The 17,628-nt window shown below is 34.8% G+C and overlaps 1 pseudogene; it reads left to right on the forward strand.

Annotated features, from left to right (window-relative positions):
• Positions 1–1,580: 1,580 nt before the first annotated feature.
• On the forward strand, positions 1,581–3,512 carry LOC139809046 (uncharacterized; annotated as a pseudogene).
• The last annotated feature ends 14,116 nt before the right edge of the window (positions 3,513–17,628 follow it).

The raw sequence follows: 17,628 nt of genomic DNA on the forward strand, positions 1-17,628 counted from the left end.
AATCTTAAGACGTCATAAACCCAATCACAGAGCCGTATTAGCATCTTAAGCCGGTATTCATAGAGAACCGACTATGAATACTGGCCTAAGACATTTATACTTAAAGGCCATTGCACGTAACAATGTTTTAGTTGTAATCGTAAGGCCGTAAGAAAATAGACCAACCACAGGCGATTATTTTTCTCGCGCTTGAAGAATAATCGAGTGTGATTGGTCTATTTTCTTATAGCCTTATGATTAAAACTAAATCTTTGTTACGTGCAATGGCTTTAATAAAAGACGGTCTTGAAATAAGATCCGAAATGATTGGCCACATCTTGAAAAATTAAAGATTAATTATAAAGAAATACTATATTAAAATGTTTTTAATTATAAATACAAAAATATTTATTAAACATTTATTATTTTAATTATAATTACAAAAATATTTATATGTAAAATAAATAAATTTTTCAAACATTTTTGTATTTATAATTAAAAACATCTTAATAGTATATTTCTTTATAATCTTTAATTTTTTAACATGTGGCCAATCATTGTAGAGTGGCCAACAACTATATTTTGTTATGGATACACCATATAACAATAAAACTTGCAAGCCTGTCGGAAGATATTAAATAACAATATTTATCAAAATAATGACTAAAATTGTCAACTATAATGTAGACAGATGTTGCATGAATTTTTTTAGATTTTTTAAAGTATACTTTTAAAAAAAATAATAAACTGAAACTGGGCTATCTTTCGGATTTAGGAAAAATTAAATTAAATTAAATTAAATTTGAAATTGGTCGTCAAGCTTCGTTTCAAAGGATTTCCAAGTGATTTATGTAGTAGTTAGCATCCCTTATATGCATCTATGTTGGTCTTGTTCAGAAATTAAATTTGAAATTGGTCGTCAAGCTAGGGGAGCTTGGGAGTTTTTTTTTTTTTTTTTTTTATTTTTTATACTTTAACAAGCGGCGCTTTTATTAAAAAAAAAAACTCCCAAGCTCCCCTAGCTTGACGACCAATTTCAAATTTAATTTAATTTAATTTAATTTAATTTCTGAACAGAAAGACAACTGTATCAGAAATGCCAAGAGCGAGCATTGGCACTGGAGAAAGAGCTCTACATGAAGTTTCTTATACTTCTAAATACAAAGAAGTACATTTAATTTCTCCATGTCTCCTCCGAAAGATAGCCCAGTTTCGCCGCACGAGCCCCAGTCGTGCGGGGGGTGGCAGTTTGGAATTAAAAATTCCTGTGGTCAGGTGGACTCGAACCCGGGTCCTCGGGATTACGAGTCTGGCGCTTTACCACAAGACCACACTGCCACCCTCTTGTACCACACATACATTATATACACATATTACATGTATACAAATTACAATTTTTTATACTTCAACAAGCGTGAATCATATAAAAGAAAAATATATTAAAAAAGCATATATAATAAATATATTAAAAAAATAATAAAAAATATATAAAAAGTATATATTAAAAAAGCATTTTGAAGCTTGAAGTTAAGTAGTTAGTTAGTTAGTTAGTTAAGCTTAAAGTATACTTTAAGGTATAAGAGAAAATAGCGTTGAACGTGATGACAGATGATATAGGGTGAGATTTTTTTGTATGCTAGCTTTTATACCCTATGAGACGAGTTATTACCAACGGGTTACCTACCGCCGATAAGTCAATTACAACTACAGTCGGTAATCTGTCCCATAAAGTAAAAAGCTGGAGATAGATGGATAGGCTGAGTTTCCCCTGAGCGCGTCACGCATCGCGTCATGTATCGTTAACCAATCCGAACATTCCGTCACAAATAATGTAAAGGCCATTGCACGTAACAAAGTTTTAGTCATAATTGTAAGGCCGTAAGAAAATAGACCAATCACATTCGATTATTCTTCGAGCTCAAGGAAAATAATCGACTGTGATTGGTCTATTTTCTTACGGCCTGTAGATTATAACTAAAACTTTGTTACGTGGAATGGCCTTAATAAAATACGATGTTTTGATTGGTGACGGATGACGCGACGCGTGACGCACTCAGTGGAAACTCTGCCATACGCTAAATCATACCTTACAAGCTTGTGATTGGTGGAACCGTTAGTACAGTCGAGCGGCACTTATATCCCGCGCTTTGCGTTATTCATTTATTCAGAATAACTGCAAAAGCTGCCGGACGAACAGTTCATCTTGGTCAGTGATCAGACGGAAATTGAATTTTTATCGGTGAGAAATAAGAATACAATATACAATACTTGGACAACGGCGACGAATAATTAATATAATAAGATAAGTATGAAACGCTCTATTTCACGGAAACGGTGGCATCAATTGAGTGATAGGCAACAAAGAAGAATTAGATCCGAAATTAAAACTAATTTGCATGATAAGAGTTATATATTAAAGAATACTTTAAGAGAGGTAGACAATATTAAGACTCAAGGTAAGTGTGGCACGTCACATATAAAACATACTTTTACAGATAATGTGGAAAATAATTATATTTGCGATAGTGCATGTTTATCGAGTGCATGTTCTATAAATGTTGAAGATGATGCAGATGTTCTTCTTGATAATGATGTTCTTTCTTCTGATGATAGTGTGTCCTCTGTTATTAGTAATACTTCCTCATCGGTTATTGAGCCATCTTTTCGCGAAAAAATAGCATCCTGTTTTGTAGAAAACAATCTTACTCACGTACAAGGTAATAATATTTTATCTCTTCTTAAAACACATTCTTGTTTTCGTAACTTACCAAAAGATGTGAGAACACTTATAAATACTCCACGAGATAAGGTTATTACATATAAAGTTGATCCAGGCGAATACATTCATTTTGATGTAGCAGCATGTATTTCTTGAGAACTTGAACGCTTTCCAACAACTGTATCTTTACCTAACGAGTTAGACATTGATGTAAGTACCGATGGATGTAATTTAGACAAATCAGGCAGCATTCATATTTGGCCAATTCAGTGTAGACTCGCGAACATTAGGCATTCGAAACCAATAGTAGTAGGAATATACAAAGGCACGGCAAAACCAAATGATCCAAATGCATTTTTTGAAAAATTTATTGCAGACATAAAAAACATATTGGTTAATGGAGGTATAATTTTTCATGGAAAAAAATTACCTATACGTTTAAGATGCTTCATAGCTGATGCACCAGCTCGTGCTTTTATTCTCAATCATAAAGGTCATATGTCCTGCCATCCATGCTCTAAGTGTAAAATTTCTGGTGTAATATGTGAAGGACGTTATGTTTTCTGTGGCGTTAATTATTCCCTGCGAACCAATGAAGAATATATTAGATGTTTAGATGAAGATCATCATAAAGATGGCAAAAGCCCACTGTCAGTACTACCTATAGGAATGGTTTCTCAAGTGCCTTTTGAGTACATGCATCTTGTGTGTTTAGGAGTTGTAAAAAAATTATTATCTGCATGGATTCACGGAAAATATTCACGGTTAACAAAATTATCTGCAACATCTATTGCTCGGATATCTAGACGCTTGAAAATACTCGCAAGATATTGTCCTTCTGATTTTGCCAGACGTCCAAGATCACTTGATGCATGTGCAAAATATAAAGCTACAGAGTATCGACAATTTCTTCTATATACAGGTCCAGTTGTTACTTACGGTATTCTTGATCACGATGTGTACACGCACTTTTTATTTCTGCATGTAGCAATTAGAATTTTGGTTTCAACATCACCGACACAAACATATTTGAATTTTGCTGATCTTGCATTAAAGAAATTTGTTAATAGGTGTGATAATCTTTATGGTCCAACATTTAATTCGTACAATGTACATGGTCTTATTCATCTTACAAACGATGTGCGACAATTAGGTCCTCTAGATTCATTTTCAGCTTTTCCATATGAAAATAATATGGCTGTTTTCAGAAAATATTGTAGAAAACCTGGTTCTGTCCTTCAACAAATTTCAAACAGAATCTCCGAAATAGAAGCACATGCAGCAATTGACTATTGCACTATTGATTCATCAATTCATGTGTCTATGAAGCATAATATAGGTCCTCTTCCATGTAATGTTGTTCCTAATTGTAATCAATATCGTAAAATTGTGTTTGATGAAATCTTGCTCAGTTTAGATTTACATGATAATTGCTGTATGTTACGTGATGGTTCTATTTGTATTGTTGTTAATATTTTTATGGCTGACAATTCACATTATTTGGTATTAAAAAAATTTTCACATGTAGATACATTTTATGATATAGGTATTTCATCTTCAGCACTGCACATTTTTAAATGTTCCACATTAGATGATAATATCTTTTCTGTACATATAAGGGAAGTCTCTTATAAATGTTATAGAATGCCCTTTTGGAATTCCACATTAATTCATGACAATAATATTGAAGAAAATTTACAAATTTCTGAATATATAGTTGCTGCTATCACACATCACACATATTAATAAAACTTAAAAATATTTTTTAATAACATATTTTTGCAACTTATCTATTTCTGCTTTTAATTTTTTGTTATAATATAGCATATTCTATAGAAAATTGATTACAACTGTATGTTTTTGCTTCCGTTTTTGGAATTTTGGTTCTAATTCTTCTTTGTATCGTCTCTTGAATTATTACTGTTTTTATTCGTTTGCTATAATTTTAACTCGGGTGTCTATAAATATAATTTCTCTTGATGGCACTTTACAAATAATGGCCGGGTTTCAGCTTCCTGTTTCAATGCAGTATTGCGCAACGTTTTAATATCTTTTAAAAACTTCAATAATTGCAACTGTCAAATTTATAAAATATTAAGCTATATTTTATTTATTTTATTTATGTATTTTTTAATTAACTTAATTGCATTATATATAGATATTAATGTTTTTTTAATTTTAAGTAAACTTATAAGTTAATGAAATAAGTTGTAAAAAAATATAAATATTTATATAAGTACCTTACAAGATTTTCTTATTGATGTATTTTTTCAGGTACTTGGAGAAACTATTGTACTTATTTCTGAATATTTGGAATATTTATGTAGTAAAGTGTAATCTGCAGTTTATAAAGAAACTCAGAAACTTACTAGGACAGAGGGAATATTTCTGCTATCAAGGAGAGAACATTTCTTGATAATCAAGGTAATGGTTCACAATCAAAAATGTTTAATAAATAAAAAATAATATATATATATATATATATATATATATATATATATATATTACAACTATTGAGCAATGTATTAATTATATATATTTTATGGTTTAAACAATATTTATGTATTTCGTTACAGGAAAATGAGTCGTCCAAAAAGCCAAAGAACAATTACGAAACCACCAAGATATCAGACCACCTCATCTGAAGACGAAGTACCAAGGAGAGGAGCAAATGCAAGAAAACAACCAGCTATAGAAGAGGACATAAGGGACTTGCGAGAAGTTTTCACACCAAACTGCTCGCAAATTGATGACGATAATTTACACTTACATACACAGAGTCAACAAATGCATACACAGAATCAAGAAATACATACACAGAATCAACAGATGCATACACATAATCAACAAACACATACACAGATTCAACCAATGCATGTACAGAATCAAGAGATACATACACAGAATCAACAGATGCATACACATAATCAACAAACACATACACAGAATCAACCAATGCATATACAGAATCAACAAATACATACACAGAATCAACAGATGCATACACATAATCAACAAACACATACACAGAATCAACCAATGCATATACAGAATCAACAGATACATACACAGAATCAACAGATGCATACACATAATCAACAAATAGATACACAGAATGAACACGTGCATACGCAGAATCAACAAATATATATACAGAATCAACAAATGTATAATACACAGAATTCACAATTATACGCACAGTCATCTGAGGCAAATATACAAGCACCCACTAATTATCCACAACAAATTTGTAGTAGACAAATGGAAACATCTCACGAATCTCGTATTCATTACTCTCAACATACACCTACACCTTCTCATACATTAAATACTAATCAAAATATTTTCCAGAATCAACCACATTTAAGCCACGTAGAAAACAGATTAAATGCTAATCAAAATAGTTATCGGGATCAACCACATTCAAGCCACGCAGAAAATAATGGACAATATTTGTGAGTGTATAATAATTATTGTAAAATACAGAGAGAGAAATTGTAATACACATATTTAATGTATATTTATTTTTTAGGATAACAGAGGAGCGACTGGAGATTATGGAAAGTCAATTGAGGTAAGTCTAATGTACATATAATATATAGTAAAATGTATGTATACAACATATAATATATATATTTATATTGTTTACAGGATATTGAATAATAATTTTGTTAATTTGAATGAAAATATACAACGGATTTTGAAATGTGTTCAAGACAGAGATCGACGCCGAATTACACAAAAAGTGTCATGCTTACCGTTTTCCACGGAAAAAGATGTGCAAGACTTTGAAAATGTTGATGATGCGACTTATAATGAAGTTGTAAGTTTAAATATAAAAATGCAGAGAGATTTTTAATGTTTAATAAATAAATGTGTGTAATAAACATACTTATGTTTTCATATGTTTCAGGTAAATTATCTTCAATACATTGGCGGATTCACAGCCAAAGAAGCAGTCAATTTATGTTTCAAAGAAGTTATGGAAAATCAGACAACAACAGCGTTTACATGGTTTGGCCGTGAAGAAGACTCACTACCTTTGTACAACACACGAATCATTAAGGCGATTTACGGTGTAGTATTATTTGAGCGCATTTTTTTATATTTGTACAAATTTTTAAAAATATTTGTTATTTTTAGTTTTATAGTTTTTTTTCTTTACTATAATAGTGCAATATTTGTACATAAAAAAAGTATAATTTATTAATTTATTACAATGTAAAATAATTTAAAGTACATTTAAAACTTCTGCTGACTTGATTGCCAAGCCCATGTTGACAGTCCACACACAGCGTCACACCTGGCAAAATGTAGACTGTAAGGCCTGAAAAATAACGTTAAAAAACTATAAATTATTCTTGCAACTTATCTTGTTTTCACTAAGATAGCGTTTGTAATTAATAAAGTAGACTTGTAAAATATATCGAAAACTCCCCTTTTATATAGGGAGGCATCCATATATGTTAAATTGAATTGTGTCTAATCAAGAATGAAAAAAACAAATTGTTTGTTGACAGTTGCTAAATTAAAATAAATATTTGCTTTCATATATTAAATTGTAACAAAATAGGTGTCTGTGGTATATTTTAACACTACAATAATTATTTTAAATATTGCTTCACAACAAAAAATGAGTTGCAAGAATAATTTATAGCTTTTTAAGGCTCCTGGGTAGTCACCGTGGCCATATTGAATTTCTTGCTATCGAGGCGAGAATGACCCTATTTTGTCGTGCGTAGCATTCTCAAATAAAAAGATATTTCAATAAAAAATCACTATGTTTCAGAACACACTAAATTGACCGAGGACTATTCTTTTCCCTCGACAACAAACAAACAACCATAAACCAAAGCCTAAACATACGGGAAAACAAGCCGTTTGATCACTATCAAAAGGAGTGGAAAATGTTCCTCCGCATATATATTAATTCTTTGCAAATCTTACTCCTCGGTCAATTTTACGAGTTTCACGAATACGTTAAACGTTATAGCACAATACAAGTATAAAGCGAATAATAAGGAAATTCCACGCACGACAAAATAGGTTGTCAACATGTCACAAAGGACAGCTAGAATTCTCCATTAGAGAGAATTCTCATTTTTACCGCGACGGTACGTCGCCATCGTCAACGCGGGGTTCTCGATTCAGGGACCAGGAGCCTTAACGTTATTTGTCACGACTTATAATTCATAATTTTGTCACATATATGTGACACTGTGTGTGCTGTCAACGCAGATTTGACAATCAACATGAGCCTCAATAAATATCATCAACATTTCTATTTTCGTAATAAAATATTATATATCTTTGCACACATATTTTAATATATGTTATTAATTCAATAATAGTACAAAATTTCATGTAATACAATTTCACTATAATATAAAATTGAATTTGTCATATTTTCCAGCTGCTGTTTCCGATAATAAACATTTTGAAAAACCAACTCGATCGGAATTCCAGCGATACTTGCGAGAAGCTTTGCGAGCTGCAAAACAACGTCAAAGGACACATAACCGTAAAAAAGATAACGGGAACAGAAATAAGGAGCGAAATGCAGCTCAGGAATATTGGGCTGACGAAGACAATAATTCATTGGACAATGAAGCAGACGAAACAATGGAACAAAATTAATACGATTAAGTACGTAAAAATTTATTTTTTTTTGTATAGAATATAATAAATTATTATAAAATTATTAATTATATTATTTTACTATGTTGCAGTGCTTTTTAAAGATGTTGCAGATTTAGGTTAATTATTGGATTCATTGTTGGCATCATCGACGGACTAATTATTATGTAAAAAAAATTAGAATTTTTTTTTAGTATAATATATTATAACATTTTCTATTATATACGGTAAGAAAAAAGTCGCGCGAAATAACTTAATATTTTAAAAATTATAGCTGTAAAAAAAAGTTTTTGACAAAAGTTACAGGATATTATGTATTTCATTTAACAGTTGTATCATTTTGATTTTGACGAAAATTTTTTTAATTTAATTAATATTAAATATATTTTCTTAAAACTGCTTGCAGATATAAAAATATTCTCTAATGATGATTATAATTTTTAAATGATTAATATGATTTATCAAAATATGATCTGAAGAGAATATAAAAACCTCTTTTAATATTTTTAAATACAAGAATTATATTCTTATATATAAAAAACCGAATTTTTATTAAAATATGCAAGCAAATTTTTAGGAAAATTATTAATAATAACTAAATAAAATTTTTGCCAAAATCAAAATAATACAACTGCTAAATGAAACACATAACATCCTGTAACTTTCATCGAAAACATCTATTTTAGAATCAATAATTTGTAAAATATTAAATTGTTTTACATATATTCTTATCGTGTATTATAATAAAAAATTATAATACATTATAATAATTCTATTTTTTACATATGAAAATACTATTTTTATACGTGAAAATATTAAAAGATTGTTATATTCTCTTCAGATCATATTTTGATAAATCATATTTATTATTTGATAAATTATAATAATTATTAGACAATATTTTGTATATCTGCAATCAAATTTTAAGGAAAATTGTTAATAACTAAAATTTAAAACATTTTTGCCAAAATTATAATAATAAAACTGTTAAATAAAACTCATAATATCTCGAAATTTTTGTCAAAAACATGTTTTTTAAGCAATAATTTTTTAAATATTAAGCTGTTTTGCATGTAAAATATTAACCGTTTTTCCTTATAATAAAAAATTATAATTTAATAAAAATATTTTTGCACGTAAAAAAATGTCTTTCACAGTTATAACAAATTATAGTTTTACTGTAATTATAAGAATAATGTTATTATTAAATTAATTATTATATAAGTTTATAATGAAATTTGTTATACTTTTAATATGTAATATTTAATATGTATGACAATATGATCGATGTGTGTATATGCATGTGAAATAATATGTAGAAAATTAATAAAATTTTATAAAAATAAATTATTGTAAAATGTTTATATTATTCTTAAATATTATTCAAGAAAACATTTTAAATACAGCTATTTAAAAATACACATTTCCTGATTCATTTCTGCCGTGTGTGTGAAGCTAGCGTCTCATTTTGCGGAAACTCACAAATTATTGAGAGTTCTGACTTCCTTTTCAATAGTTCTAGAGTTCCTGCTAGTTTAAACAAATAGTTCTGGCTTTTAAAGCCAAAAAACGCGTCAGTACAAACTGAGACGCTAGGTTCACGCAGCGTCTCACTTTGTCCTACACAAGTTCCACTACTGTATCTCATCAGATTTTGCGAGATCTATAGTTCTATAACAGTTCTATAAAGAGTTCTGCCATATAAAAGCAAAAAAATTAATTATAAGGTACTAAAAAAAATTACAATGTAACGAGTATACCGAGTTGAGACGCCAGTTGAAATCTCAGAGTTCCGTATTATGTAAAATATTTTTCGAGTAGTTCTGAGCATATTGAAGCATTTCTTAAAGAGTTCCGAGCGTTAGAATATTTGTGTTATATTTTAAAAAATTAATATTAACCGAAAAGTAATCATGACGGAAAACGATGAAACGCTAAGCGAAATCTCGGAGTTCCGGTTTATATAAAATATTTTTTGTATAGTTCTGAACATATAAAAGCAATTTCTAAAGAGTTCCGGGCGTTGGCAATGTTGTAAAATTTTTAAATAAATTAATAACGCTCGAAAGTCAGGAATTCATCGAAAATAGGTGAGACGCTGGCCGTATTTCGACAGTTCTGCGAATTTTATTATAATTTTCGTACAGTTCTGAACGTGTTCTAACGTTTTCTAAAGAGTTCTGGCGATAAACATTATTTAATCATTTTTTAAATAATTTTTATCGCTCGAGAAAGACGCATTTACGTGTATATGGGTGAGACGCTGTAGAAAATCTCGGAGTTCTGGCTTATATAAAATATTTTTCGTATAGTTCTGAACATATAAAAGCAATTTCTAAAGAGTTCCGGGCGTTGGCAATGTTGTAAAATTTTTAAATAAATTAATAACGCTCGAAAGTCAGGAATTCATCGAAAATAGGTGAGACGCTGGCCGTATTTCGACAGTTCTGCGAATTTTATTATAATTTTCGTACAGTTCTGAACGTGTTCTAACGTTTTCTAAAGAGTTCTGGCGATAAACATTATTTAATCATTTTTTTAATAATTATTATCGCCCGAGAAAGACGCATTTACGCGTATATGGGTGAGATGCTGTAGGAAATCTCGGAGTTCTGGCTTATATAAAATATTTTTCGTTTAGTTCTGAACATATAAAAGCAATTTCTAAAGAGTTCCGGGCGTTGGCAATGTTGTAAAATTTTTAAATAAATTAATAATGCTCGAAAGTCAGGAATTCATCGAAAATAGGTGAGACGCTGGCCGTTATTCGACAGTTCTGCGAGTTTTATTATAATTTTCGTACAGTTCTGAACGTGTTCTAACGTTTTCTAAAGAGTTCTGGCGATAAACATTATTTAATCATTCTATATGTTCAGAACTATACAAAAAATATTTTATATAAGCCAGAACTCCGAGATTTCCTACAGCGTCTCACCTATATACACGTAAATGCGTCTTTCTCGGGCGATAATAATTATTAAAAAAATGATTAAATAATGTTTATCGCCAGAACTCTTTAGAAAACGTTAGAACACGTTCAGAACTGTACGAAAATTATAATAAAACTCGCAGAACTGTCGAAATACGGCCAGCGTCTCACCTATTTTCGATGAATTCCTGACTTTCGAGCGTTATTAATTTATTTAAAAATTTTACAACATTGCCAACGCCCGGAACTCTTTAGAAATTGCTTTTATATGTTCAGAACTAAACGAAAAATATTTTATATAAGCCAGAACTCCGAGATTTCCTACAGCGTCTCACTCATATACCCGTAAATGCGTCTTTCTCGAGCGATAAAAATTATTTAAAAAATGATTAAATAATGTTTATCGCCAGAACTCTTTAGAAAACGTTAGAACACGTTCAGAACTGTACGAAAATTATAATAAAACTCGCAGAACTGTCGAAATACGGCCAGCGTCTCACCTATTTTCGATGAATTCCTGACTTTCGAGCGTTATTAATTTATTTAAAAATTTTAGAACATTGCCAACGCCCGGAACTCTTTAGAAATTGCTTTTATATGTTCAGAACTATACGAAAAATATTTTATATAAGCCAAAACTCCGAGATTTCCTACAGCGTCTCACTCATATACCCGTAAATGCGTCTTTCTCGAGCGATAAAAATTATTTAAAAAATGATTAAATAATGTTTATCGCCAGAACTCTTTAGAAAACGTTAGAACACGTTCAGAACTGTACGAAAATTATAATAAAACTCGCAGAACTGTCGAAATACGGCCAGCGTCTCACCTATTTTCGATAAATTCCTGACTTTTGAGTGTTATTAATTTATTTACAAATTATACAACAATGCCAATGCCCGGAACTCTTTGGAAAATGCTTCTATATGTTCAGAACTACTCGAAAAATATTTTATATAAACCGGAACTCCGAGATTTCGCTTAGCGTTTCATCGTTTTCCGTCATGATTACTTTTCGGTTAATATTAATTTTTTAAAATATAACACAAATATTCTAACGCTCGGAACTCTTTAAGAAATGCTTCAATATGCTCAGAACTACTCGAAAAATATTTTACATAAATCGGAACTCCGAGATTTCAATTGGCGTCTCAACTCGGTATACTCGTTACATTGTAATTTTTTTTAGTACTTTATAATTAATTTTTTTGCTTTTATATGGCAGAACTCTTTATAGAACTGTTATAGAACTATAGATCTCGCAAAATCTGATGAGATACAGTAGTAGAACTTGTGTAGGACAAAGTGAGACGCTGCGTGAACCTAGCGTCTCAGTTTGTACTGACGCGTTTTTTGGCTTTAAAAGCCAGAACTATTTGTTTAAACTAGCAGGAACTCTAGAACTATTGAAAAGGAAGTCAGAACTCTCAATAATTTGTGAGTTTCCGCAAAATGAGACGCTAGCTTCACACACACATTTCTGCCATATTTCTGCTGCCACATCGTGACAACAGATTATGCTCGATTTCTGCTACACATCTGCTGTCAGTAACTGATATTACAAGCTCTGTTCAATATTAGCTGCATTTCTAGCGTCATATTGTGACGGCATACCGTGCTTCGTTTCTGCTGCATTTCTACCATCACATTGTGCTGGCATATTGTGCTGGCAGAAACAAAGCTGAATGAGGACGCAGCGGAGCGGAATCTGCTGCAAATTCGTGATTGAATCTGCTGGCATACTGCTAGCATACTGCTAGCATTTTGCTATCTGGGAACTTAATTCACTTCATTACATTACAGTTCACACGCGTTCTAATTTTATATATTTGACTCCTATTGTGACGAACTGGCTTCGCTGACTGACACGATTGATTCCCATTGTCCACTGAGGAAGTAATCATGGATCCTGTTCGATTTAAAATGAAGATTTTCAAGCAAATGCGCACCGAGATAACTCAGGCTGTCAACGGCATTGAGATTCATTGGTTAAATCCATACGTAGTTATAAATTTCGTGCGACTTCATAATATCTAAGGTATTTTTTGATTGTAAAAATAGTCTGAAGCGTTTATTTTAATGTATATTATGAGGCTGAAGAAGGCACGGTGTGCCGAAACGTTCCTTCAACATTGTTGACAATACATTTGAAAAAATCGATAATTCCAACTAATTTGTTTTCGCTCGTTATTGGCCGATACCCTCCTTATTAATTTTGATAAACTTATTTGACCTGTCAGACCTGACACAGTAATTTCTAATAATTCTAATCGGAGGTCATTTCAGTTTTATGTAGCTCAATTTAACGCGAATTCTATTCGCGCACATATAGAATTCATACGTTTACACTTAAGCACCAGTTTTTATCATATTATCACTATTTCGGAAACGTGGCTCAACAAGAATGTATCAGATCAACTAGTGGCCTTAGATGATTATTTTCTGATTCGTCATGATAGAGTGGGACGGATTGGCGGAGGGGTAGCATGTTATGTGCATCAATCGCTTAAAGTAAAAATTACATAGGCACACAAAAAATAAAAAGTGTCTTGGCCGAGACACTACACTAGTGTATTCCCATGTACTTTGACCCTCTGAATCCGAATCCGAAGTCAGAATTGTCAGATTGGCTAAAATTTATGAGATAATCTCAAAAAACATACTTTTTTAGTACATTTTCAGCCGTAATGAAAAAGCGCGAGCTAGCTTCGAAATTCTGACCGTGGATTCGGATTCAAAAGCTTGAATTACATAACAATTGACTAAATTTTTTAATAAAAAAAATGGCAGATCCAATATGGCGGACCCAATATGGCGGATGTTTCTTTAAATTGATCCGATTCGCTTGAAACTTGGTACTCTGGGATTTTGGTGGTCGCTGAGTACGAATCTGATGTCAGTTTTCCCAAATTCAAAATGTCAGATTCAGTATACCCGATGAGTTTTTAAAAATTGACCAGATTCGCCTAAAATTTGTTACTCGAGGGTTTTCGGGGTCGCTGAATACGAATCTGACGTCAGATCATAACATAATCACACTGAAAATGCAGTTTTTCCTACATGACTCTGAGAAAGTACAAATCTTATATATATATTTGACGTCCAAGACCACAATAGAATCAAAGTATATCCATGACTTGATCCTTCTGCAACCTGGGTACCTCCACGTGGTGACGGTGGATTTATTCCGGCGTTATAGATACGTATCAAACCCAGAAATTTCGCCTTTTTAGGGTTTTCAACCTAATACCTGCGATTGGTCTGATTACGTCACTCACACACACACTGAACTTGACGCAGCTTTATCTGAATCACGCGTAACCCTTCCGCAGCCGGCGCCCAAACTGGGGCGCCGTAAAGTATCACGGCCTGCACGGTTGTGGCGTATAGTCGGCGAGCACGACCGCTCGCTCCTATCAGGTTAGGCATCAGCCTTGCCAGGCTATTTGCCAAACCTTTTGCCCTGGGAGTTAGGCAAGCAAAGTGCTCACCGAAACCCCAGGAGCCATCCAACCAGAGGCCCAGCACTTTCATGTTGGCCCCCACAGAGATACGGGTTCCTTCCACTTCTATATGGGCCACGGGCGGCTTCCCCGCAGACTTGTCGTAGAAAAACACAGCCTGCGTCTTCTGGGGGGCCACCCTAAGGCCCAACTTGCGCATCGTAGCCACCACTGTCCTCACTGCGACATTCGCCTTTGCTCGGGCCTCATCCCAAGTATCACCCTCGACTCCCAGGAATGTATCATCGGCAAAGCCGTTTAGCCAACATCCCGGGAGGAGGGCGATCCGAAGGAGGTAGTCATACTTCAGGTTCCACAGAAGTGGGCCAAGTACTGACCCCTGTGGAGCCCCCCGCACGACCAACCCGACCCTTACTACACCATCGCGGTCGGTGTACAAGAGCCTCCTGTCCCAGAGGTAGTCATGTATGACTGCTCTTAGATAAGGAGGGACGCCGTGGTGATTTAGCACCCTCTTTATCACTGGCCACGGCAGGGAGTTAAAGGCGTTAGCTACATCAAAGCTAACGCCCAACACCATCCTGTCGGCCTCCATTGCGGCCTCCAGGAATGCGTAAGATCACATCCACAGTCGATCTGCCTTCCTGGAAGCCATCTTGACCAGTCGCCGATACTGGGTTTCCGACACCCTGCATCGTTAAAAGGTTGTTACCCTCTGCCATGACGGCGTCAAGTATCTAACCCAGGAATTTCGCCGGAATAAAGCCGTTGCCCACCGTCACCACGTGGAGGTACCCAGGTTGCAGAAGGATCAAGTCATGAATATACTTTGATTCTATTGTGATCTTGGACGTCAAAAATATATATAAGATTTGTACTTTCTCAGAGTCATGTGGGAAAAACTGTGTGGCGGTCTTCCGACCGCACAATCGAAACGGTACACGCGCCGCGCGCGCGCCAACCGATCACGCGCCCAGCGCGTGGGCCAGACTACGGCCCGCGAAGCTAGACGAGAGTGCCGCCAACAGGTGGCAGACTTTCTCGCGTTTCATTTCCCGACAGGGAAGAATAAAAGGCCACACAACGACGGCCTAGGCAGCTTTCGACTGCTCTCAGGCTCACAGCCAAGACCAGGAGAAGTCTTTTGATAACCGATCTCGCCGTCACCTTGCCGCCGCCGAAGCTACGGCCACCACCGAGACGAGCTGCGCCACTTCACCTGCCGCTACCGAGACAACCTCAGCGGCTCCTGGACTACCGTCCAGGCCAACCGTGGAAGCTCGTCCCGCTCCAGCTCTCGCCGGTGCGACTGACTCGTCCTCCACGCACTCTCATCTCAACGTGGGACGTAAGAGTCCGGCGCTACACGTCTCCTCGACTGTCGTGGACGGTGCCTCCACTCCTGTCGCCTCTGCCGCCGTCTCCTACCGAGCAGGTACACCAGGGAACGCAGACCATCCCTCCGGCGCGTGTGCACCGAGGCGTGCAACACCAGCCTCCACGCGACACTCAGGAGATACAGACCGACCCGGAGTGGGAGGTCACATCCTCACAAGGGACGCAGACAGACGAGCCTCCAGCACGATCATCAGAGTCTACTCAGACCGAGGAACCAGAGCAGTCCCTCACTCCACCGGGGACACCGCCGGCTTGGCGGAAGTACAGCTCCTTCCGAAAGACCAAGACGCAGCCGAGCATCATCTGGCGTGAGCGACTCCGAGACTAGGAGAGGAAGAAACCAACCGGCCCTTCTCAGGGCCACACCACAAGAAGAACCCAAACGGCCCTTTTCAGGGCCGCCTCCACGGCCCTTCTCAGGGCCTTCTTCAGCACACTGACGCACCAACATCTGTATTATAGGACTATTGAATAAACGACCTATTTATTATATACATCTGTCTCTCAGCTCACTCGACGATCCTTCTCACGCTACGGCATCTCCTCTGCGAAGGGCACGCGACGCCCCAGCGAAAGTGGCAAGCGGCCACAAACTGCATTTTCAATGTGATTATGTCATGATCTAACGTCAGATTCGTATTCAGCGACCCCGAAAACCCTCGAGTAACAAATTTTAGGCGAATCTGGTCAATTTTCAAAAACTTATCGGGTATACTGGATCTGCCATTTTGAATTTTGGAAAACTGACATCAGATTCATAGTCAGAGACCACCAAAACCCTCGAGTACCAAATTTCAAGCAAATCGGATCAATTTGAAGAAACATCCGCCATATTGGGTCCGCCATATAGAATCTGCCATTTTTTTTATTAAAAAATCTAGTCAATTGTTATGTAATTCAAGCTTTTGAATCCGAATCCACGGTCAGAATTTTGAAGCTAGCTCGCGCTTTTTCATTACGGCTGAAAATGTACTAAAAAAGTATGTTTTTTGAGATAATCTCATAAATTTTAGCCAATCTGACAATTCTGACTTCGGATTCGGATTCAGCGGGTCAATGTACATGGGAATACACTAGTGTAGTATCTCGGCCAAGGTACTTTTTATTTTTTGTGTGCCTGTGTTATTGCTACCTCCAATAATGCCTGTGATAATGCACTCGAATATCTTATTCTTGAAGTACGTCTACCTGAAGGTGAATCAGTTTTATTTGCATCTATTTATAGAAGACCTAAGGGCCTACTTTTGCATGATTTTGTTGAGTCACTGACTAGTTACTCTCACCTGTATAAAAATATTATTATCGGCGGTGATCTAAACTGCAATTTGTCGTCAACTAACTATGAATCGAATTATTTGCGTGAAATTATGTCTAGCTTGTCACTACATATCGTCAACTCTGAACCTACTTATCACACAGCAACCTCAGATTCATGGCTTGACGTTTTAGTCGTGGATGATGTTGACAAAGTGTAGTCATTCACTAAATTTCAGAGTCATTTT

This window comes from Temnothorax longispinosus, chromosome 2 (genome assembly GCF_030848805.1).
Source record: "Temnothorax longispinosus isolate EJ_2023e chromosome 2, Tlon_JGU_v1, whole genome shotgun sequence".
NCBI classification, from domain to species: Eukaryota; Metazoa; Arthropoda; class Insecta; order Hymenoptera; family Formicidae; genus Temnothorax; species Temnothorax longispinosus.